Below are 25,997 nucleotides of genomic sequence, written 5' to 3' on the forward strand. Positions count from 1 at the left end.
TAACAACAACAGGTGAGCCCGGCATAAGCCAAATCCCCTCTGAGCTGTGCCCAACTTTCACTTAAGCACTGCCCCAGGCCTCATAGGGCCTTTTCTTCAGCCTCACAAGGCTTTCCAGACCTCGCCCTGCTTTCTTCCAAAGCCCCACTCTCCACTCCCCTAAGCCTTATTTCTTAAAGCAAATTAGGAAATGAACCTTTGGTATAAATAGCCTGGTTTATATGCCAATAAATATGGCACTTTATTTATTATTGTAGTTTATTAAAAATGATTGGGGGGAAAAAAAAGAGAACACTAGAAAATAATCCTTGCCTTATAAATGTGTGAGAGTTGACACAATAACTTCTAAAAACTCCTTGGGACTTCACCCTTTACTGCGTTAATATATAATTATTGATTTTTAAAATGACTTGTTATATCCTCCATGATTGCTAAAGGAGCCAGTGAGGTCAGTCTTGTAACTACTTTTACAAGTAGGTAATAAAAATCCTTATGAAGTTGGATTGACAAGTAATTACTGGATATGTTAGCTGATTTTCAAAGTTTTTTTTTTTTTTTAAATTGTAATTGAACTAATGATAGCCATTTTTAAAAACTAGATATCCTCCCCTCCACTCCCACACAACCCCCTGGTGCCTGGACAATTAGGGCCTTATTTACAAAATTGCTGAGTACTTTCAATTCTCATATTTTAGGCTCTAAGCTGTTGCTAATTCCAAACACCCCTTTAAAAATCATTTTAAAAAATGGTGAAATGGCTTATTTAGACATGTACAGTAGCAGAAAGGAGGCTATGGTTTCTAAATACACCTTGCAGAGCCGTACAGAAGGGTAACAATTCTTAATGCTTTATTGCCGTGCAAAAGCATAAGCAGCTTGGATATGTGGTGTACCAATATGCCACTTGTTAATAAGCAGAGACATGAATCATAAAGATTCGGCTGTTTGATCACCAGGTTTTTAATTAATGTTTTGATGATCTCCAATAAGAATAAAGTCAGAACGATAGCTATTGAGTAGATGCGACAGAGAAAAGATGCAGTGATTTTCTGTGTTACCTGATTTATATGACAGATAAACTATCAACTCATCCTGCTTCAGATACAGAAAGAGAGAGAGAGAGAGAGATGTATATTTTCTTTTTTATATATATCCTCTTGTAAAAAAAAAAAGTCACTTAATTCAAAAGTGTATCTAAAATGTTCCCAAAGGACAGTGATGCAGGCAAAATAATTAAGGTTTAGAATGGTGGAATAAAGGTTTGTGGCCAGATTCTAAATCAAGTAGTTGTTCTAGCGTTTGACCATGCAGCACCTAGTTTTCTTGAATAAATCAGGCTCTGTTCTCTAGGCTGGTGTCGATCCTTTACTTGTGCTCTTTGGGCCAGAGCTTCTTCTGGTGTCAATCGGCATCGTTCAGTTAAAGTTAAGGGAGCTATGCAGATTTACCCTAGCTGAGAATCTGGTCCAACAGATCTAGCCCTGCGACATCAGAACAGGACAAGGAGTAATGGTCTCAAGTTGCAGTGTGGGAGGTTTAGGTTGGATATTAGGAAAAACTTTTTCACTAGGAGGGTGGTGAAACACTGGAATGCGTTGCCTAGGGAGGTGGTGGAATCTCCTTCCTTAGAAGTTTTTAAGGTCAGGCTTGACAAAGCCCTGGCTGGGATGATTTAATTGGGGATTGGTCCTGCTTTTGAGCAGAGGGTTGGACTAGATGACCTCCTGAGGTCCCTTCCAACCCTGATATTCTATGATTCTATGATCATCAAGCTCTTGTAAACTGGCACTGAGGAACAATGGCGCTAATCTTGTAAACTTGCTCCCCACCCCGTTAGCCCCCACAGGCATTTTTGAAATCTTTTCATACATGCAACAACTTGTTATTTACTAAATAAATAAATGAAATAAATAAAACAAGGAGAGAGCGCACCCTGTAAAAAAAGAGAGCACAGACCTTCCACTAGAGAAAGCGGTAACTTTTCATCTCTGTTTGCACTCACTGGTCCCAACATGATTATGTGTCAGCATAATTCATATTAGAGTGCATGTTCTATTACCCAGTTGCTACAAATGCCTCATTTTACATGTCTCTCTGCTGAAGGAGAAGGTCTGCTTGAGGGAAGGAGGGTAGTCCAGGCATGACAGATTGTAGAGACAGAGTTTCCTTTTGAAGAAATGAACCCATATCTTCATGGTTAATCTCACTAACAGAGTGTCAGAATCTGGTCTGTGAATAAAGAGCGAACCAAAGGGCCCTACAGCCCAAAATATTGTGGCTTGATTCCCCAAGTATCACCTCATCACCCATTGACTTGGATGGAATGGAGGGGGCTTAGCTCCTCAGCACTTTACAGAATCTGGCCCGCTGTGCTGTTTAAAAAAAAAAAAAGGCAGCAAAAATGTTGCACATATAGAGCCTGCGTCCAACTGAAATCAATGGAAAAATTTCCACCGGCTTCAGTGTAGAGCAGGATTAGGCCTGTCAGAAGTCAATAGGAGTTTTGCCAATTGAGTGCTGTGGGAACAGGATCAGACCCCAGCCCCTAGTATTTGCTAATGTATTTTATGTCACAAAATGGATTTATTTATTTATTTATTAAGAAAGAGAAAAATTATTGGTGCTGGAAATATCCATATTTCCCCAAAGTGGAATTTGATAGTAGTGCTGGACTCACACTGGAGGGACCACCCCACCTCCCCAACACTACGTAACTTCATTTAATAACCCTGATCTGGACTGTGCGATTTAACAGCTTCAGAGGAACCCAATGCTAATGCATTGATTTCACTTTAATAGAATTTTGTTGTCAATGGACAGGGCTTGGCACAGTGCATGCTTCAGTCTTAACCCATCTGAAGTCTCCGTTCATTTCCAGTTGAGCTCCGTTCATTTCCAGTTGAATAGGTTAAGCAAAGACAGATCTCTCTGTTCTCAATTCACTTTATGATCCTCCCAACATAAAAAATAATATCAGCACCTTGCTTTTCATGTCAGGACTACATTTGAGCTGCTATTCCCTATGCCCATGAGTAAATCCTGTAAAAGCCGCCCCGTTGTACTGTCGCTATTTTTCCTTGTGGATGATTGATTGATGGATGAGTGCTGACACTTCAATGAAGCTATTTCGACTGCCATCTCAATCCGATGATGTGAGGGGTCTATTTTCTGTCCATGCCTCATTACTTCAGAATGACATTCCTGGAACTTCATTTACTTTTTCCCTCCTTCCCTCAAGCGCCATATTTTTCCCCATCTAGGTTATGCATGCCATAAAAAAAGCAATTTGCTATTATATGTGGCATAAGGGCAACATGTTTCCTAGGAGGTAAATAACAAGGTCCCCCTCCCGATGTTGAGTTTAGGGATCATGTCAAAATTTCCCAACCAATTCCAACATCGCCCACCCTGCATCGGAAATAAGGAATATTATAAATCTATTTAGATTCATTTTGCCATGGCTGCATTTTTATTTTATCCTTCAGCTTCTAAATAAAATAATTAAAAAGCAAAGCCCCAAATTGTCTTGAGTTTGAAAAAAGATCCACATCTCAATTTTGTGCCGAGCATACTTTAAATCTTTCATCTTGAGTAGCAGTTTACATCTTGATTCAGACTTATTTATCCTTTGAGAATAAGGAAATTTATTCTTTAAATGCAGTGATGAATTTATCTATTCTAGGTTGCTTTAGTTGTACAGCAAATGCTCAGCTAGAGTAAACAGAGCTGTGCCTGATGAGCTTGATTTTCCATACAGTGCACTAAGTCATGTGAGGTTTGTAATATTAAAACATCCTGGAAGCTTTTCTGAGTTGACTTCGAACCCGATTTTAATCTGTGTAATACAGTATTCCCGTTAATAATAATGTATAATTAAGACATCCGTTAAAAATCCATAACGTTAATTTAATGGAGAAAATCTAATACAGTTCTATTGGAATTTTTACGTTAAATTAACTTTAACGGGCTTTTAATGGATGTCTTAATTAGATCTCATTATTATCATGAATATTCCACAAATTAAAATTGGGACCTCTAAGTTTTAATGAAAAAAGTTCCAGGAACAAATTTTAAATTGAAGCCCTCCCCTCCTACCCTACTGGGTTTCAGCTGATTTTAAAAGTAAGCTGTGCTTTGTGTAGTAATAGACAAGCCCAACAGACAGTATGAAGGCCAGATTCTGATCTCATTTGCAATAGCATAAATCCAAAGTAACCCCATTGACAGTAATGGAGATGAATTTGGTTCTTTTATATATATATATATATATATATATATATATGATAATGCTCAATGATCTAACAATAGTGCTTTTGTTTAAAAATCACTCCATTGCATATGTCTTGTCATATGCAGTAATGGAGATTTAAAAAAAATATATATCTGATGAATAAAACAAACTGAAAATAATCCATTTTAAACAAATCTTTGGCAGCAACTTGGTTAAACATAATTATCTGAACAACTTGCACAGAAGATTAACATTGTTCAGAGTTTTTTTGGCTCAGAATCTGGTTTAACTTAATAATTCTTCTACTTACTGTGATGTATTGATCCCTAGTGCAATGACTGGATTGAGCAACCCAGGTGCAACAGTAATAGCTGCACTGAATAGAAACATTTCCTTTAGACAAACGATCCCAAAGGGGTTATAAATAGGGAATGGACATTACCATGAAAAGCAAAGCTTCCAGTGTGACGGCATCTTGTGTAGCACACTTGGACATTAAACTATGAAGAAGTATACTTTTTTTTTTCCTGTCAAGTGTTACAAATTGATGAAATAAGTACATCAGTGTTCTCAGTCATTATCTTACTTCAGTGGCACTTTGTTTTAGTGACAGCAAAAAGGGACAGTGGAGACTAGACAGCCCCAGTGCAGTTTATCAATGAAAATCTAATATCGTCCATAAGCAGGGGAGTGGAAATCAATACTTCATTACCAAATTGTTAGTGAAGATGAAGAAGAATAGCTGGAGTGTTTTTGGCAGTCTTCTCGGTCCGGGTTGTCGGGAGTTCAATGTCAGGAGTGGAGTGACGCGTGGAGACGGGCTCAGTGCAGGAAGCCTGGGCTGGAGAGCTGGAACTAAGGCATTTGTCCTGTAATCAGAATAATAATATGTATGTATATATTATTATACTTGAAATCATGAATCTAGGTTTTATCAAATATATATTTTTCTCAATAATTTCCCAGCTTCAGTTTCTGTGACATCCCAGAACAATTCAGAAGCTCTCAGACAACAGAGATTGACCCAAAAAACAAACGAACAAAAAACAGATAATTAAATCCATTTGTGTCCTGGGATAAGTGTCTGTAGCTCCAAACGAAGTCGAGTTGTTGCAGCTGCTTATGCCATATCTGAATCTGGCCCACTAAGTCCATCACCCTGCATATCCCAAACATGTACTAGGCTTGCCATTCTCTAGCAATGAGTATTACCTGTTCAGTATAATGAACCTTGTGTTACTCTGATCAAAGGGATGTTGTAAGATCCAGGCTGAATGGATATTTTGGTATCCACTTTGCCTTTAAACAGGCCACCATCATGTTATTTCTGGTCATTCCTGGAAATAATGCTCCCTTCCCACAACCCAACTCTCTACTACTAAAACCGTGGCTCTTCCATGAAAAATAAATTCTTCCATCCCACAGCTACTGAACACACTAAGTGGCTTATTTTGTGATGTGGATAGGGATAGAGTGCTACTTTTACCTAATTTTAAATTATGGATTTAAAAGTTTAATTCAAATTTGAGTGCTTTTTGGCTTATGTCCCGGGTCCAAGAGACTGAGAAAAACAGCAGACAAAAAACACAACAGTGCAAAAATAAGGTGAAAAAGGAAGCAGAGACTTAAACAGAGTGAAATCCAATACAGAAAGAGGGTGGAAAAAAGGATCAGCAAGAGATAGAGAAACGTGTTTATGAAAAAAATACAGACTATTCAAGGCCCATGTACTCTGCAGCAAGCAGGATGAAATTATGTGGAATCGTTCCTTAATCTGGCTCAGCAGACTGCAAAACCAATGGTAGCTTCATTTAAATTAAAAATAATGTGAGATTTTTCAATAAATTCAATCTGAAAATGAAAACTACCAACAGTAGAGTAGACTCCATGTTATTTATTTTGATATTCAGTTTGTTTTACAATCTCCTCATGTTTTCAGGGGAATTCAGAGTTTTGCATTGACCATGCACAACTGCAATGGAGAAGTTGGTAGGAGAGAAGCTGGAGACTGCAGCAGTGTGGAGGGCACCCAAGCATTCAGCACCCAAGAATGCACAACAAACAGTCAAGACAGTGGGTAAGTACAGTAGATAGATATTTCCACTAAAATGATAAATGCTGACAATGGTTAATGTTGACATTTTAAAATGTTGTCTAGATTTCAGAGTCAACACTCCACTGAGATGAATGGGGTAATTCACACCTTGCAGGGCTGATGTTTCAGGTGGCTTTCTCACTGAAGGACAACACTGCCTAATCTACTCCTGCTTCACATTTTCAGGGTTTTCTTCACAGAGGAGAGGGCTAGAAACATAACTATTTAAGAGGTCTTTCCATCGCTACAGTAATTCCAGCCCCTCCAGACAATAGCTAGGTTGACAGAAGAATTCTTTTGTCAACCTAGTGGTTTCTACAGTGGGGCTTAGGTTGGTTTAACTGCGTCTCTCAAGGATGTGGATTTTTCATGCTCCAGAGCAATGTCGCCAGTTTTAGATGTAGACCAGGCCTTAAATTCTGCAGTAAGTAAGAGGTGGATTCTGTGGCAAATTTTACAACTGCAGAATCACTGAGCACAAAGGATCCTGAGTACGTACGTGGCACTCAAACCGCATCAACTTGTGCATCAAGCTTTTGGAGAGAGTTTTCTAAACCTAACCCAGAATGAAACTCACCTGTGGCACTCTACTTAAGCCTTTTGTTAGGGCTGTGTTCAGATCCATAGTGGATCTGAAGTGCAGGATGCCTACATACCTCATACAAGCTGAGGAGGCAGCCTCTGGATTGGCCCGATACTGGCCAGAATGGAACATGCTTCCAGAGAATATTGCTCTCAATGCAGGCCGGGGCAGGACTTTGGGAATTTAGTCATAGTTGTCTGAATCCCCATACAGTGCAGACGTGATGAATAAGGTAATTGTTTATGCATTTCAATATCAAGTCTCAGAGAGAAACAGAGTGTCATTAGAGAGTGCAACAGTTGACTGGAGCATAAGAGGTTGGTTTTCAAATGGTATTCGTTAGGAAAGTGATGTTGCTGCCCGGGCATTTATTTTAGTGTGGCTCAACTTTCAATATCAAGAAAGGTAAAGTGTGTAACTTTAATTATGATCTAAAAATTCCTTTGGTGCTGTTCATCATGCTGGTCTTGTGCAGCATATGTGAAGCATCAGATGCAAAGACATTGAGACTTTGCTTTTATTTAACATTAATTATCAAGCTGTCAACAGATGTAAAAAGTTATATCTATTTTAATGCAGCTGTGTCAGGACTCAAAATTCCTTCCAGTAAGCACCTTCCCACTCATAGAGCAAACACCCTCCCTCTCATCATTTGAATCCCACCATAAAACTTCTGTGAAGCTTTTTGAAGAGCAGTTCTTCGGTGTGTCTGCAATTTGAGACTGGACAGTTAACCCTTTGTCAACAGCTAAGGGCTCTGTGTGTGTGTATGGACTCAAAACTGCTCAACTGTTTATCATAGGCCCTACACTTCCCTCAGTTCCATGCACTAGGCACTGCACTTTATTTGCCTCTCTCATCCCAATCAAAAGTTATACTAATTGTACTGCAGTTTACATCCAGCTGGTATGACAGAATGTGTTGCCTATGCTTTTCACATCAAGCCCTTTCCATTGGAATTTATATCACAAATGGTTTGTCAGGACCTATGGAAGAAATATGGCCCTCCAGACCCAATAGGATGATGGCAGACTCATCTGTTTACCATTTTTCCTTCTAGTTTCAGGACTTTATTAAAATAGTTTTATCACTGCTTTATCAGTTAGATAATAATAATATAATATAATATAATTAATTAATAATGCTTAGCTCTTATAGGACCTGATCTGCCCATTGAAGTCCGTGGAAGACATTGACTTCCATGAGTTTTGGATCCGACCCATATAGTGCTAAAACAGTTGGATATAAGATGCTAATTTGCAGCACTACAGAAAGACACAGGTAATTGCTATGGAGTTACCAAACATTATTTCTAGATGTCATTTTTTACCTATTTTTGTTACACTCTTATGGCAGCAGAAAATCTGTTCCTTCAAGAATAAATGTTCATATGTACGATATCCAACTAGTAAGAAAGAAGAAATCTGGGTAAATTTTGCTTGATGTAAGACTCTTTTGACAACTAATGATAATATTACAGACTCTAAATGCTGTATGGTTATCCATAATTATAACTGAAGGTATGTCAATCTAAATAATATGCTACTGTAAATTATTTATGCTGATTATACAAAGCATTTCCTCTATCTAAGTTTTGTCCGCATATCCATAGTAAAGCCTAATAGCAGGAGTAGCCTTCCGGAAGGGCATTTAACAGCACACTACAGTTTCATAGAACATATTTTAGTTTACAAAACAGAAATTCTTGTATGATCAGCAAAGATGGTTATGGGTTAAAATAATTATTATTAGTGCAATATTTTGTAATAATATTTTACATTCATTTAAGTTATGTTTCAACTCTCACTGAAGTCAAATGCAGAGACTCTCAATGATTTCATTGAGATCAGATCCATATTGCACTTCCTCTTAAGTTTCCTATAGTGCTTCTGAACTACATTACATACATGATGAAAGTGGCAATCAACTACTCCATAACGCCCCGAGGGGAGTATGAGGAGAGGTGAGATTTTGGTGAAGGATATCAGGGCAACTCACCACTGATCTTTAATCTCCATGCAGAGCAGACAGGGCCTTGGATATTAAATCTTTGTGACATCATACACACAGACACAAGGCCTTGGATACTAAATCTTTTGACCCTCCACCTCACCCCCCCCCCCCCCCCCCGCAAAATGGGAGATGCACTTGGCATCATTTATTTAAAAAATTGTTTGCTGCCCATGATATAACTATCAGAATGAGTGACAAGACAAAGGAGGAGAAATTTGTTCTACAGCCCAGGAGATATTGGAATGCTTCAGTCTGTATGCAAAGGACACTATGGACAACAAACACGTAGGGGATCTTGAGTTCTTGTTGATTGGGATTTAGGGAGCTACATTTGAAAGACACTTGAAGGACATTAAAGTTACATCCATTTGAGAAGAATCTTTCTAGAAAATACAGCTTTAAGAGAATGGACAAAAAGTCCAGAGGATTTCAATACCAAGATCATCACAATTATAGATCATGGTCAGATCCAGTTTGGAAATCACCATCTCTCTGTTAAAATCAATGAAGTTATGCTGATTTACAAAAGCTAAGGGTCTGGCCCATTAATTGCAAACATAAATAATCTCTTTGAAATGCATTATATTGAATTTTTTCTCTTCCATTTTCTGAGTTTCTCTTGTTCTGATTTCAGTTGAAGCTTTGCTATAGATTTCCCTACTTTGACTCTGATTCAACAAAGCACTTATGCGTAAGTATTTTACTGAACGGGGGCATTTGTGACCAGACAATACAAGCTTGCAGAAGCCATTAAGTTCTTTGTCAGCTTCTGGTCAGGAAGAGGCTGGAGCACTGGGCTGAGAGTCAGGAGGCCTGGGCTTGTTGCGAATGGTTTTGAGCAAATCACATCCCTTCTCTGTGCCTCTGTTTCTCTTCCCACCTTTTGTCTGACATGTCTGTTTAGACTGCAAGTTTTTGGGGGTAGAGACTGTCTCTTACTATGTGTGTGTCCTGGGGTGAAATCAGAAGTCAGTGGAAGTTTTGCCATTGATTTCAAAGGGACCAGGATTTCACTCCTGATCTCATCTGGGGCCTTGAGGTGCCACTAGAATATAAATGCTAGTTAACAAATAAATAAAAATACACCTGACCTCTAACAGACACAGACAAAGAAATACCCTGACATTTGACTAGTCCCCCCTAATCACTTGTACAGAAAAGAAACACATGGGTATGTGCAAGGATTGCAAGCTTGAAAAGAAAAGAAAAAGGCAACATAATTTAATTTGTTGCTGTTTCCATAAATAAGGCATAGTCATCAATTTTGTGGTATATTTGAGAGCAGATGTTATTGACAGCATGTTCCTGGAGACAAAAAACGTTTCTTTTTGCCTAGTTGCTGCATTTTCTAAAAATTTAAATTGTTCACTGTACAGGGCACCATCTGCCCTCTCTGGAAGATACTTAGTTGCTGGCAGCTGCATTGAAAATGTGGACAACAAAGTTGAATTCTGGTTTCTTTTCAACAAGCAACTGTCAATACAGGTCACAAGCAAAATTGTGACCTTTTCTGGGTGCTTTAGGTTAGATCTCATGCTTCAGTCTAAGTGTTGGTATTAGTCTAATGGGTTATACAGTAAAAATAAAAGGGCTGCACCAAAAGGTTCATGAGACACTGGGTGCCTTGCTACATTTTGAAGTACCTTAAGCAGCTCAGGACAGGAGTATGCTTTAAAGGTGAATTACAAGGCCAAACTAAAAGGGAAATGACAGAGAGAGAGAGAGAGAATACAGATGGTTCAGGCACTGGGACTTGGGAGGTCTGGGTTCAAGTCCCTTCTCTGTCACAGACATCTTGTGTGACCATGGGCTAGTCACTTAGGCCCAGATCCTCAAAAAATATTTAGGTGCCTATGTCCCATTAATTTCCCCTAGTCTTTCACGTCCCCATCTGTAAAATGGGAATAATAGTACTTCACAGTCACATGTCACAGGGTTGTGGTGAGGATAAATACATAAAAGATTGTGAGGCACTCAGATATGACCGTCATGGGGGCCATAGATAGAAAAGTGAAATTTGTGATAAATGTAGATTTCTTTGCTGATCTTCCCCTCTGACCAGGATGTGTGGGGACAGTGGGAAGGCACGGTGATAAGTTTTAACAAAGGGTATGTCTACACTGCACGGAAAAACCCGTGGCGCCAAGTCTCCGAGCCTGGGTGCATTGACTTGGCTCCTGGGGCTCAGGCTGTGGGTTTAAAAATACCAGTGTAGATTCCAGCCCAAACAGGAATGGTTCCACTGCTATTTTTTGTCCCACAGCCTGAGCTCCACAAACCGCAGTCAACTGATCCAGAATCTGAGATTCAATGTATTGTAGACATACCCTCAAATTATTAGAACAATAATCTCCCTCTTTCCTGTCACCCAGACCTGGCTGGGAAAGGTTCTTTGTATTTCCAAGTTTGCTCACAATAGCTCAGAATGGAACACCACACAGACATTTCTCTGAAAAAGCAGACATTGTCAGAGCTGTGAAAAAACTCTTGGAGTTTCAGAGTAGCAGCCGTTTTAGTTTGCGTCACCAAAATTTAGCGGAAATATTTTAAAAAAGTTTTGTGAAATTTTGTAAGTTGCACAACATTTTATGTAAGATCAAATTCTAGCTAATTTTCTTCTGATGATTTTCATGTTTTCTGCAATGACAGCAACTGCTGCTATCAAAGTAAAATACGAAAATAGCCCGAGCCAATTATAACACCCCTGAAAATCAGCAGAATTTTCATATATCAAAGGATTTGCTTAAGTTCAGAGAAAATGAGTTTGCCATGAAGTTTGTGAATTCCAGTCAGTTTAAATTGTTTGTTTCAATATCTTTCTCAAAAAGTTTAATTGTAACAGAATCAGAAGGTGCTTTCAAAACAAAAAAACTCTTTCTTATGGGAAATACTTGCAAAACTACATTGTTGAGAAATTGCTATTTTAAGGTTTTATTTTTTGTTTTTTTTGCAAATCCAGCCAAAAGCTGAAATTTGCAAGTTTCACTTTTGAAATGAAACTTTTCACTCAGTTCTATTCGTAGTCTTCTCACTGACTCCTATAGTTGGTATTCAAACTACCCAGTCAGGAAGTCTGCAGTGATTATTGACACAACGTATGTGCCAACTTATCACTGCTCTTGATTCTTCAAACATTTATGTGTGCGCTCAACTTCACACAGGCAAATGGTCCTGCTGAGCTCAGATGTTTGCAGGATCAGAGCCTTAGGGTGGGAGTCACCAAGGTATCTAATTGCCTAAATACCTTTATAAATCCCACCCTGAAGAGTTTAAACAGGCATCTGGAAGACTTCTTAAATCACTCACCTTGCCTCTTCAGATTACATTCTGCAGGATGAACTAGTCAGCAGTGCAGGGGGATGACTACATTCATTAATGCAGAGCACACTACTTTTCTCTTTCTTTTGGAGAAAGCCTGTACATAGAAACCTCCCCACCTTAAAAAAATAGTCAGTGTGGCTGGCTGGCTCTTGAGCAAATACAAGTTAAATCACCAACCCTGTGTGCCAGAGCTGCACATACTTTTCCACTGCTGATTTATCTGCAAAATATACCACATGCCAGTTGCTTGAATTAGGATCCTGGGGAGAAGGGAATCATTAGAGACTACGAGAAAGCCCAAAGCATAAAGAAAACTTCTCCTTTTGACTCCTCCTCACAGGCCTGCTTTATTTCCTTTTAATGCGCTGACAGTGCTGATGAGACAATAGATGGTACAACCCCAAGCTATTGCTTTTTGAGTAATATCTTTCGGGACTGAAAAACTGACCATACTTTTTGGCTTCCAGCAAGGCCTAGTGACCCAGTATTATAATATATTTTGTGATACTGGTGGGCATCAAGTCTAGTCAGGGTTGGACATTTCATTCCCCGTATGGTTCCTTTTGCTAAAAAGTGCCTTGAAAAGCCAGGTAAATTAGACTTTGAGAAAGGGACACTGCATCTTTGAGTAATGAGGCTGGGAAACAGGGAACACATTTTCCACTAGCTCACGTCTCACTGTATGGCATTCCGATTTCGTGACACTTCATAATAAATCATTGCTTATCACTCACATGGGAACATAACATGGCTCAAGTTAAGATTCGTTAGTGATTGTAAAGAAGAAACATGAATTGCTCTGTATCAGGGCTTTTTTGATCATCTTTCTGTCCACAGCAGGCATTTTTTTACATCCTTATATTTACTGTAACTGTTGTTTAAAGCATAAATAAAAAGGAAGGAAAGAGCAGAAAATATGAATAATGAAAATAAATTTATTTGTCTTATTTATGTGTTTATGTAAGCATTTGGCAATTACTTTGCACAGCAGTTTGTATCCAGTGTCATAGACTGCTGCACCAACAGAAGTTTTGGAAGCTGGAAAGGGTAGTTTGTTTTTTTTTAAAAGCACGAAATGCCAATACATTCATCTCCTGGGGCTGGGGAAGAAGGTTCTAGCAGGCATATAAGCCAGTCTCTTGACTAGCGTTTGCATCATGGGGTCAGCCACAATGAAATGCAATGTTAAAGACAAAGAGGCTAATTCTCCCTTGCGCTCTGGCCCCTTTACGCTGCTCTGGCAGCATACAGGGGGCAGAACTCGCCCTGCTGGTATAAACCTGCTGGAGTGGCTTTATTATTTTTGGCTCCTCTCCTGGGTTAGGAGGCTTGCTGGGGGCAGGCCAGGAGTGGGAAGGGAGGAGAGGAGGCGAACCAGGAGGAAGGGTGTGTGTGTGTGTGTGTGTGTCGGGGGAAATGGCTGGAATGCTCTGTGCTAAGCCCATTCTCTGCTTCCTATGGCCCACTGGGAGCAAGGAGAAACAGAACTCCTGCTGGTAATAGCTCACCTTAAGTGATCACTCTGGTTACAGTGTGTATGGTAACACCCATTGTTTCATGTTCTTTGTGTATATAAATCTCCCCACTGTATTTTCCACGGTATGCATCCGATGAAGTGAGCTGTAGCTCACGAAAGCTTATGCTCAAATTAATTGGTAAGCCTCTAAGGTGCCACAAGTACTCCTTTTCTTTTTGCGAATTCAGACTAACACGGCTGCTACTCTGAGAATAGAATTGAAACTAACTAGGGTATTGGAGGTACAACAGGGGTTTAAAAGTACCTTTGCTTTATCCCCTCAGATTCTGCAAGCTCAGGAATGGAGAAACATAGAATAGAGGGCCAAATGGTCCAAATTCTATAAATATCCTCAACTCTGGACTGTGCTGCCCTCCTTAATTCTCCAGAGATGGATTTTCATTAACCTTCCAGGCACACGGCAATGCAATCCTTTTTCTCAGGAATTCAGGAAGGCAGAATATCATAGGTGAAGGGGCTATAGACTGAAAGGTGATATTGGTAGGATCTTATAGGTAGAGTGCTTATATTTTAGCGAGATAATCTATTAACTGGAAAATGTGTAACTGAAAACTTGATAAAGTATTACAGAGCTGGTTGGAAAATGGGAAACAATTTTCACAAAAATGTAACCAAAAAATTTAGAGAGACAAGGTGGGTCAGGTAATATCTTTTATTGGACCAACTTCTGTTGGTGAAAGAGAGAAACTTTCAAACTACAGAGTTCTTCTTCAGGTCTCTCTAATATCCTGGGGCCAATCAGCTACAACAACACAACAAACACAACATATTTGTCTCTCTTTTACATTCAAAATTTTCAATACTCAAAAAAAAAATTGGTGTAGATTTTGGGAAGGGCCTAGAACTCTGGGAAAGCACCAGAGTAATCAAATTAAGTATATATTTACCACAACTATTTCTCTAGGTTATTTCCCTTTAAGTAAGTCACTATTCACTTTGTGCAATTGGTCAGTTAAGCCACATGGTATTTTTATTACTCCCTGATTGGATGACTCCCAAAACCACAAAGAGCTTTCAATATGGTTGCCAGATATATAGGTGTGGCTGCTCATGTGAATAAATACTTGCATGATTTCTTTCCACAAACATTCCCATGCACAAAAATTTGCTTACTATCTTTCTTTAATTTTAGTTAGGTGCATCTATGCAAATATTTTAGCACCATTTGCCCAGACCTAATATTGAGCCAATATCAAACTAGGCCCTGATTCTGTAAACACTTATACTTTGCTTCTATGAGTAATTCTAAATAAAATCAAAGGGACTATTCACAGGAGTAAAGGTAAGCATTAGAGCTGGGAGGGAAATGGATTTTCCAGTTCGTGGGAAATTCCACAAATTCTGGTTGGTTTTTTTTTTTCCCATTTTTTTCCCAAATGGAAGACAACAAAATGATTTCCCATGAAACAAAATATAAAAGAAAAACACATTGTTTCAGATCTATTGAAACATTTGTTTTGATAAAATCAAAACATTTCATTCTGATTTTTGACCTTTAACTTTTTATTTTTTATCTAAAACAATGCAGTTCTTTTCAAAAAGCTAATCTGAAACAAACAAACAAAAAATCAGAATGTTCTATCCTGAAAATGTCAAAATAAAGTTGATATTATTAAAATGTTTTAGTTCATTTTAAAATGAAATTTCGTCAAAACTGAGAATGTTTTTGAAATGTTTCAATTTGAATGAAAACAGCACTTTTTTGTTAAAAAATAATTTAAACAAAAATATTCCCTCTAGCTCTAATAAGCATGTTCATAAGTGTGAGCAGGATCAGGGCCTTAATTTGATATCAAATATCATATAGCATGGGATCTGATCCTCTTTACTCACACAAGTAATCCCAGTGACCTGTGGGAATAGTTGCATGAATAAGGATTACACATGTGCAAAAGGGTTTACAAATTCAGGCTCTTGATTCTTCAAGTCTCTCTACCTGACATTCGGTAGGACCGACATTTGGGGATAACGCTTGAGGTAGTCTTGATTTCTGGTGCTCTTTCTTGGACGCAGTTTAGCTCCCTGTGCTCATGTTCTAGTTCTTCTGGGATTTTCCCCCTGGGCCGGGAAAGTCTTCTCTTTTCATATATAGCAGATTTTACATAAGGACAGTTAAAAATATGAAATACATGCTACGTTTCTAAAAAGAAAAGGCGATTTTGCTCTCTAATCTGTTAGTGCGTATGCTATATAATGTGCTATATATTACTTGAGCACCTGTTGCCACAAGCTGGTGGTCACTTGTACACAGAAAGATTTGATGTGCAAAGAAGAGATGTGCAGTTTTTCCAATGCATGGTGACATAAGGTCTGATCTGATCTTACTTACACTGGTGTAAGCTCCTGTGTAGTCAACAGAGATACTCTTGATTTACTCTGGTTTAATTCAGAAGCAGACCCAAACAAATTCCCTGTAATTTTTGTAAGGGGTACTGTCTCTATCAGCATTCTTAATTTCCCCCCCCTGGAACTGAAGATGCCATTAAAAGAGCATCATATATTACCCCACCATCTCAAGTTTTATCTTCAAAAAGATGAGGAATTACAGTAATTTTTATTTTCCTGCAAAAAAATGGTTTAAGAACAATCATGTGTTGAGCCCGGGACCAGGCAAAGTATTGTCAAAATGTTAATTCCATCACAAACCATGGCGGGGTTAAAAACAGATATTGAAACAGGGGAAAAAATATTTGACAATGCTGTTAAGGCAACTTCGCTAACGATTTTTGAACAACCTCCAACTGAGGTCTAAATGTCTGCAATATCCATAAACAACTCTATACTGTCCAATTAGGGAGACAAAGACATAGAGTCCTGTCAGAAAGATTTGCATGGCTAAGTGTCTGAGATCAGAGAGACGATGAGGGATCGTTCGGAGTGATGGGGGATGCACAGAACGGATGACTATCATTACGATATTACAGAGACTTACACCTTCCCAATTACTGGCAGGATTCATTAATTACTGCTGCATTTCGCTAATAGAATCCTCTCTCTTTGCCTTATCGCTGCCTTCCCTCTGTCTACGTAAACCCACAACTCAGCAGTCGATCACCTATGAAAAATTACCTTGTGTAGCTTCTCGTGGCCTATTTCAAATGAAAAGGCAACTGAGTAAGAAATAAAGAACAAAAAAAGAAGGGTTGTAATGCAGATGTGTAGGAGCTGCAGAAGCATCATCATATGGGTTTAGAATTCTTGGGTTTTTTTTTTTTTTTTGTCTGAACTGTTGGAGAAAAGTATCTGTGGCAGCTGCAGAGAGAATGCTTCATAGCGGGTTTAAAAGCACAATGAAAGCATTTTGCCCAAACGTGTGCACACACACACACACTGTAGGCAGATTGCAAAGTGACAATTACTTAAGGCCTGCTAGGCTGAAGTTTCACAACTAAGACTGGTGAATATTACACGGACTTGATGCCATTGCAATCGACTCAGCCCCATTAAAGATAATGGTGTGAGCATTTCCATGCTGTCATCATGTTACTATCAACAGCATTATCAGTATCAACTGCTTTTACAATTATGCACGATGGCTCTTCCCGCACAGAGATGTAGCAACCACCAAACTCGTTTTCTTTTTAAATACACTGAACAGAGCATAGATTTCAATCCTTCATCTGTTCACAGATGAAACAACATTTCCAAATCATCACTGATAGCATTTTTTCCCTTCCATTCTAAGGACGGCCAACTGTTCTCAGTGATTTCTATTACATTTCCTACCTATTATTTCATGTAATGGCATTCCTTAAATTTTAAATTAGCTTTGAAGAATAAAAATAATTGAATTCCTGCTGTTTTGTGTACATAGAGGGTGACAGGAGCTAATGTGATAATTTAAACTGTAAATGAGTCTTCACTTTGTGTTCATTAATTACAGCTAATTACTGAATTACAAACCTTCTTGGTTAGGCACTGTTATGTATTCATGTAGCATGTTGGATCTCCAGCTGGTAGAAAACTGTTTTATAGACTTACAAGCTGACACACCAAGCTACCTCTGAAATAATTCAGCTTGAAAAATAAAGGAGGTGTATGTGTGTGTGTGTGTGTGGGGTGGTGGTGGTTTGTAATTGCTACCGTTCTTTTGAATTAAATGAATGATGAGAAACAGTGCTTCAAATGTGAACCTTAGGGAGAGAGGATCCAGTACACGTAATTATAACCATATATGCTATGGCGGGTAGGGAGAAACCCATATAATTAATGTGTGTGGAGTAAAGTGCCTGATTCTGCTCTTTTTTTACACTAGAGTCACTTCATTGACTTAAATGGAATTCCTTCTGATTTACACCAGTGTAAATGCAATGAGGATCAAGCCCTTCAAATGTGGGTCAAATCTCCTAGCACACATTCTTCAGCAAGGTTGGCTGCAATATAAAACTGAAGAGCCAGCAATGCGTTACCAGACGTTCAAGAGCTACATTATGGTCCATATGTAACCATATATTACATATCCATTGTACTGGCTCATATGTGATAGCGTATCATAATACTGTTGGGGTGACTTACTCAGTATGGTTTGGATTTGATGGTGTTGTCCAAAGAAATGTTTAGCACATCCCATGTCTGCTGATGTTCCATATGAAAGCCAAATGTACTAACCAAACTACCCTACCATGCAAAGCAGGTGAGCATGTGAGATTGTGGGCAACAGAACACTGAGAATATCACAGTGACAGAAACTGCCATACGAGCATCACAAGTTACAGTATGTGGTGTCTAGATGCAGTACTGTGATGACAGGCAAATAACAATTAAGATACATAGACAGATGCCCATTTTCTTAGCACCAGCTTTTTTCACCTAGTTTTGGATGCTTTGTACCCTTTTAATCTAAACACACACATTTCCTCCCGCCCCCCGAAATCTGTATTTACTGTGTAATGATCCCATCAAATGTGTCATGGGCAGGGCACATGCACCATTTTAATCCAGCCACTGCACATGTCTGAGAGAGAACGTCAGGAGTCTTTCCTGTGTAATCTCTGTACCACCTGGCCCACAGCAGCAGCAGTAAACCAAAGACAAAAAATCTGTGCTTTGCCCTCAAAATATATTGCAGGGGGGCAAGCCAGGGAAGTATTGTAACCCAGGTCTGCTTGGTGTGATGCTCTGTCCCCCTCTAGTGGCACCTAGCCCAGCTAGTGATTGATGACTCTGCTACAGCCTTGGCTAAGAGATCTGTGTCTTTTAGTTCATGCAATAGAGGCTCAAACACTAAACTGCAGAGATCCCAGGTTCGATCCCACCCGCCGACGACCGGGTGCGTGTGTGTGTCTGTCGGTGTTACAGTAACAGGAAACATTTCTTCCCTCTCCGGACTTGCAAATAGCCAGGTCAAAGCTACTTTGCAGCACACTGGCTTGAGGAGACATAGCTGGGCTTTGAATTCAGCTCCTCCCACAATGGTGCAATATTCTATAACATGGCCAGAGCAACTTTTAATGTCTGAGTAATGAACTACTAAAAATAAAGGAGAAGCTCCTCAGCAGGTATAAAAATAAATAATAATACTTTGCACTTGTGCAGGGCAGTGCTGTTTCTCTAAATAAAGGTGAAGTGACTTGTCCAAGTTCAATCAGCAAATCAGTGTCAGCCTCAGGAACACGTCACATGATCTTCCCAGCTCTCTTTCCTAGCCACTTTATCATGCTCTCTCTTCTCTAATGATCATGTATGCAAAAAAAAAAAAATACTACACTAGAGGAACCAAAGATGATGTTGGCAGAAATTCCTCCCTCTTTGAGGATAATTGCTACCTCTTGTCCTATGATGACAATAATGTACATTAATGTACTATTAGCGCCTTTCATTCCAGAGTGTGCTTTATAGAGGAATTACTTTACTCACCATCACTGAAATGCCACCATATCTCGGGTAAACATGGTAACTCACTTTTATTGTGTCACTGAAAAATGGCACCTCAAGTAGAACAGGGCAGCTCAGCACCATACTGGGGCATTGGTTCAACAATGTGTCAGAGGGAAGAGTGCTATTCACTAGGTTAACTAACACCATTTCTTAGAGGTGTCCCATCAAAGTTGTTTTCATGTCCAGCCCTGTTTTTAGTTTTAAGCCTCGACGTGGTAACAATCTGCAGGCCATTCAACTATGTACTGAAGCTGGAATTCCAAAGTTGTTCCAGGAGTATGCCTAATGGATGCCTAACTCCATTTGGAAGGGTGGCATTCCTATTGCCCCAAGGCACTTTTGAAAATCAGAGTCTAGCTGCCCTCATAAGAAGTTGAGCAACTGGAGAGGAATAACTCTCTCTCTCTCTCTCTAAGGTTTATGAGACTATCACTGTATTTTATATAAATATATTTTAGGATATGCAATGAGTTTGTAATGGTGCTCACTGGAATTACTAATTCTTGACATAGTGGTTTGGGAATGATGATGAAAAATATAGTACATACTTAAGTACCAACTTTGTGTAGCATCAGAGGTAGCACAATTACAGTTTGTGAGAGTACCTACTGGTATTTACATGATTGTAGTTATGCTTCAGGGCCTGTCAGATATTTACTGGCCTTTCAAAAGTCTAAACTCTACTCTGAAGGTGACTAATATAATTTTAACTCACCACTTAGCTGAAACCAATTACATGATACATATAATTTGTTTTCTAGCTTAAGTACGGGGCTTATTCATACTGGTGGAGGTGCAAGAATTAGGCATGAAATATGTCCTTAAATACGAGCATTGTATCATCCATTTGTTATACTGGCACCTTTTTTGGTAGTATGGATAAGGGAAGAAACTGGGATGAATCGTACTGTATGTAGTTTGCACTAAATCTGCCCACTTGTGAACTACTCAGCTTCAGATCTGTGGACTTGCATCTTTGGGAGGAAAGCAGTAGAGAGAGACTGCCTTAACTTTCAAAATTTTATCTCTAAGAGCTGTTCCTTTAAGAATTCTGCCCCCCTCCCCAGCTTTAGTTTCCTGCAGGGGTTGTGGGGATGAAGGGGCTTAGGATAGAACTGCACTTCTATTCAAAAAGGGTTGAGTTGCTTTTTGAGCATGATCCGCCAATCCGTAATCAAGGGTTAATTTCACAGCTCACTGCTTCATCTAGCATAATATCCATTCAGACTAATTAAATCTGTCTAATAATGTGAGTGTCTTTGTCTTTGTTCTTTCCATTCTTTGTTTTACACCCTTCACATCTCATCTCCAGAACTACAAGCCATCACACTCTGCTTGACAAGCAGAATCCATCCCTAAAATTAAAACATTCCTGACCTATCTGCGATGACAAGGCAAGCGAGCTTCACAGCGCTGCGGCCCATGAAGGGAGCTGACACATTTGTTTTTAATTTCAAAAGAGTAGAAAGTGAAGATCTGACCCCGTCAATCAGGCCTCGTGACAAGTTTAATCATTGCTGCCCCACAAAAATCACGGCTAAATAGGAATGCAAATAATGTATCACAGGGCTCTTATAAATGCTAATCAAGGAGAAGTAATCAACTGACAATTTCACTGATCTCCTTTCTGAAGGAGTCAGTCAACGCACTGTCTCTGGACCACAAAGAGAAGAAAAGACAAAAGGCATAGATGCCGTTTCCCAAAAAAAGTCCTTTTTCAGGGTTTTTTTTTCCTTAAAAAAAGAAAGAGAACTCACTCTTTTTGATCCTTCTCCAAACTTTAAAGCGAAGCTGTTTCTCAGGAACTTACAGTTACATGTCAAGTGTACTTTATTAACAGTACCTTACAAGTGTAAAGGAAGCTCACGGAAACTTCTACTAAAATAAAAATCATCATTTGTCTTTGTCATTAATCCAGCTTCAAATTCTCTCACATCTTAAAGGATCCTGTCCTTGTCCATGGGCAATGCGTATAGCAATATGTGGCGTTTTAGAAGTAGAAAGCTAATAGTGGGGATCACAACGTTTTAACTTTCTGCTTCCTCCCCCCCAAAAAAACTTCTGCTTTGAACTTCTGATAAAAAGGCTATCTTAAAAGGGAACAAAAAGAACAGGAGTACTTGTGGCATCTTAGAGACTAACAAATTTATTATTGCTGCCACAAAGTTCTAAATCAGAAGAGCCTTCTCTTTTATGAACATTTAAATGTGGGTAAGGAACATAGGGTATATGCTTATGGCAGACTTTCCAAACAGAAACTCCGCATAGCAGCAAATAGTAATCACTTGATTTCCTCCTTCCCCTCCACCTCTCCTCCTACCTCCCGGAGACAATACAAAAGAACCCGAGACAGTAGGATTTACAGGGTTTTCTGTGTTATTCACTTCTATTATTTGTATTGTGGTAGCTCCTAAAGGTACCATCAAGCATCAGAATCCCCTTGTGCTGGGAACTACTGTACACACTTATAACAAAAGGCCACTCCCTGTCCCATTAAGCTTCGAGCAGAGGGCGCTAAGCAGTACACTGCAGTCTAGACAAACAGCGCGTGACAAGCTCCTGTGTCTATCCTGCTTTGAAATGGGAGTAGGTTAACGGGTATGAGGGAACTTTTAGTGCACAGTAGCACGGTCCACACAGACAGGGCATGACACCTTAGCGTGAGGTAGATATACAGCCCAGCTTGTCATGCACCAACTGTTCATCAAGACAAGACCAGAGTGTTGCCAGAAGTTGAGCTCTAAAGAATCAAGTTAAGTTGTCTACAGGTTTTTGTCATTAAACTACTTTATTACATTGATCAAATGCAACAAGTATTTGAGGATACAACCAACACCTTCAGTAGAAACCAATATTAAAATTGTAGAGTGGCTAGAGCTGGGGGTATAGATTACCAGAGGGTTTTTGTTTGTTTGTTATTTTTCAGTTTTTGCTTGACGCTGGATTTGGCAGCCCGTGGGAATTATATAGAGAACAGAGACAGCAGCAGTGCTGTTTCTCCAATCCAGACCTTGCCAGTGTGTCTCAGTCCTTATTTGGGCAGCACCTCTCAAGATCAAAGGATAGCTCAGTCTCTGCGGTCCATTCAGTCTGATTTCTTTTGCTAAGGGCTACCAGTAAGGGGGATTTGAACTTGTAACAGAAGTCACTGTATTCCATGACCAGTTCCCTGAGCCATCTAGCCTCTAAGCTAGGGGTTATCTGGAAGTCTATTAGACCTCAGTGAAAAAAGCTGGTGACCAACAGAAGAGATGATTTCAACAGCAGAACTCTCTTTAAAGGAGGTGTTTGAAAGGTGGGAGTAGAAAACAAAAGTAGAAATTGAAAAACACTTTGCTGCTGTCATGTCACTTAGCAACAAACCTTTCTCCTTCACAGCAGCATTAGCACAGTGGAGTGACTGCACGAGGTGCACTAGTGAAACCTGGGGATAAACAGAGAATGTAGGAAGGAAAGAAAAATGAACTCATATACCAGCTGATTATACTAAGCTTTCATTCTAAGTTTAGATTCTTACATGGCAAGCGCCGTAGGATTAAGCCTTGGTGCCCCCTATTGATTATGGCTTCCGGGCACTACTGCAATGTAATTATAAAGACACTGTTTGGGGGAAAACAAAAGTTTAGTATTATCTCCTAGAAGATGAGCCATTCTTTCTGTTTCCATTGCCACTCCCCAGTCCCCTTCTAACACCTCGCTCTGAAATTCTCAGTCTCCTGCTTGCTCTCTCTCCCTTTGGTCGTTGGACCTCCTTCTGCAGAAATATACCCCATTCTTCCAAGTTGGCCAGGTAGTTGATACTGGAGTGTGGCTCCTTGTAGCTCTACTACATGAGTGCTGAGCAGGAAGAAAAGAAGTTGTGTTCAGTTCCACTATGTGGAAGGGATGGCAGGGCCTTGCTTGAAAGTAATGTACTTGCTCCCTGCAAGGTACAGTAGCTGGTAGACTACTCTGTACCAGAAAGAGGGACACCTATCAGGTCACCTTTGAAGGGATGAACAGGGATAGAAATGAGGCTCCTGTCCATTAAACTAGATTACTTTCCTCCTTGCCCTTACATGGGGTGAGAGCGCCACTATGATGAGCTTCAAAGTGGTAAAGATCTGAAGTTGATCCCATCACACTGAAGGCCAAGAGACTTGTTGGAGGGCTGGTCATCATGGGGCACAATAGGACCCTACTCTCCATGGATTCAAGCTGTCATTAAGCTGATAGAGAATCTTTAACGTGGGAAGGAGTGAAACTGCAGGGACAGGTTTGAGAGTGTAAAGCACTGTAAAGTATATGAAATACCACACAAATATAGCATCAGTCTGTGCCAAATAAATAACATGCCTTACCGAACATCCATGCAGTGTTGCTTATTGTACAATTATAAATCATTCAAATGGGAAGGAAAAATCAGAATCCATCACCGTGGGCTTGTGTTCCTCTCTTTCTTGTTGCAATTACTAAAAGTGATTTTTGAACTGTTTTAAATGCATTTATAGAGAGCTGGGCATGACCTAATGGTCTGAGCACATGATCAGGAACTCCTGAGTTGTATTTCCTTTACAGCCTTAGGAAAGTCACTTAGGCCAAAGTAGTTACTATTCCAGTATGCCTTAATTTTTGGGTATACAAACTGCAGGCCTGATTTTTAGAGGTGCTGAACATGTACAGTACACATTGACTTTGGCTGGGGATGTTGGTGCTTAATGCCTCTGAATATACTAGTACATAATTGGTGGCAAACAAATGTTAAAACTAAGCAGCTAATCAAATACACACTCTCCCGCTGTGCGTGCATGTACACACACACACATCCACACATGCACACACACATTCAAGTCTCCACAATGAATTCTAAATAAACCTTGCCCAACAGAGAAGAATCTCTAGTTTCTACTACTGGAGTTTCATGTTAGCAGCTGCTAAGTAGCAAAGAAATGTAACCCTGGTGATCAGGCCAGAGAACACGTCCAATGCTTTTAAGTAGGTTTCCGTGGAGGAAAAACAATAGGAAGCTGCTTGAGCAACCTAGCATCAGAGCGCTGCCATCCCACTGCTGGCTAGTACTGGCATTGTGAGGATTCAGGGAGCAAACTTTAGTGAAGTGTGGTGAGAAGAGGCCTAAAGAAAAGTGGAGAAGGTGAATGGGATTTTGGAACAAACGGGACTCAATAGTATTGATTCATAGCAACAATCAGATTTTATGGCAATAGATGTGATAAAAATTCCAAGCCCATTTTGGCTCAGTTCATATTGCGGATTGTTCTTGTAATGAATTTAGGCAGATAACCTGGCACACCACAACCGTAGGCCATATTTAGCCTGGTACTATAGGTAAGGCAAGAAAGCAGAATTGGAAGCAAATTCTTTCTAATATTCAAATTATTACACTTGATATTCATTGTAAACATCTGCCAGTCTCAATTCTTCCCTCAGTATGTATGCATAGCTCCCATTAAAGCCATTGGTGAATCACTGGGCTCGGGGTCATAAATGACCGAGTAATTCACCATTGGTTTTAATGGGAGTTGTGCATATATACTGCGAGGAGAATTGAGATCATCAGACTTTATATATAATCCGCACTTGCTATTCATTGTTAAAGTCTTGCCGTTGCTTTGGAATATTCTGGTAGCCTATGCCAGGGACCAGCAGAGCTCCTTTACAATAGTGCCATCCACTAGATGTAATGATGACCAAACCTAAATAAACATCAGAGCAAACCTTTTTGTAAATTTCAGCCTCTAAGAGACTGATTTAAGAGATGTAAATGGGCCTTGCACAATTCATCACAAAACAGGGAGTCTAATTGTTTGTATCAAACTCTCTTCTTTACTCAGATATTTTAATGCCTAATGGGAAAAAGTCAATTCTACTACAAAAAATAAATCCAGTATAGTCCATAAGCCCGTGTGAAAAAAATAATTATCAATATTATAATCTTATATGAAATATACACACATATGTGTATGTTACAATTTATGAAATATATGTGACAAATAAAATATGGCATGACTCACTATATTTATTGCATCATATAATTTTAAAATGTCATAGGAAATTGGGCAATTTTGTATTATTCTTATAAATGTACTTATAAAACCTAATATCGAGAGGAATGGTCTTGTAGCTAAGGTACTGAAATGGTCAGATTCAGGCAATCTGGGGTGAAATCCTGGCACGTTTGAAGTCAATGGGAGTGTTGCTTCTGACTTCAATTGGGACGGGATTTCACCCCTGAGTTCTACTCCCAATTCTGCTACACACTTTGTGGGTGATCCTACCAAATTGCTTAATCTCTCTGTGCCGGATCCCTGACTGTAAAATGGGGAGACTACCATTTTTATCC

The 25,997-nt window shown here is 39.4% G+C and overlaps 2 protein-coding genes across 6 annotated transcripts in view; one reads left to right on the forward strand and one right to left on the reverse strand.

The window, feature by feature from the left end:
- The window catches only part of ZNF217 (zinc finger protein 217), a 105,824-nt gene that overhangs the window by 59,601 nt on the left and 20,226 nt on the right, over window positions 1-25,997 (forward strand). Inside the window, exons 6-9 of one of the 5 annotated variants that reach the window (XR_012154674.2) lie at window positions 6,171-6,308; window positions 8,059-8,190; window positions 9,557-9,613; window positions 20,970-21,668. The gene's annotated coding sequence lies outside the window, so the exon portion shown is untranslated. Of the gene's footprint in view, window positions 1-6,170; window positions 6,309-8,058; window positions 8,191-9,556; window positions 9,614-18,035; window positions 20,918-20,969; window positions 21,669-25,997 lie in introns of those variants that run through there. The other 4 variants (XR_012154677.2, XR_012154675.2, XR_012154676.2 and 1 more) reach the window with 4 other exon arrangements.
- Window positions 4,418-25,997, reverse strand: part of TSHZ2 (teashirt zinc finger homeobox 2) — a 259,346-nt gene continuing 237,766 nt past the window's right edge. Inside the window, exon 3 of the mRNA XM_073309367.1 lies at window positions 4,418-5,100. The gene's annotated coding sequence lies outside the window, so the exon portion shown is untranslated. The remainder of the gene's footprint in view (window positions 5,101-25,997) is intronic.

Source organism: Lepidochelys kempii, chromosome 13, assembly GCF_965140285.1.
Source record: "Lepidochelys kempii isolate rLepKem1 chromosome 13, rLepKem1.hap1, whole genome shotgun sequence".
Lineage (NCBI taxonomy): Eukaryota > Metazoa > Chordata > Testudines > Cheloniidae > Lepidochelys > Lepidochelys kempii.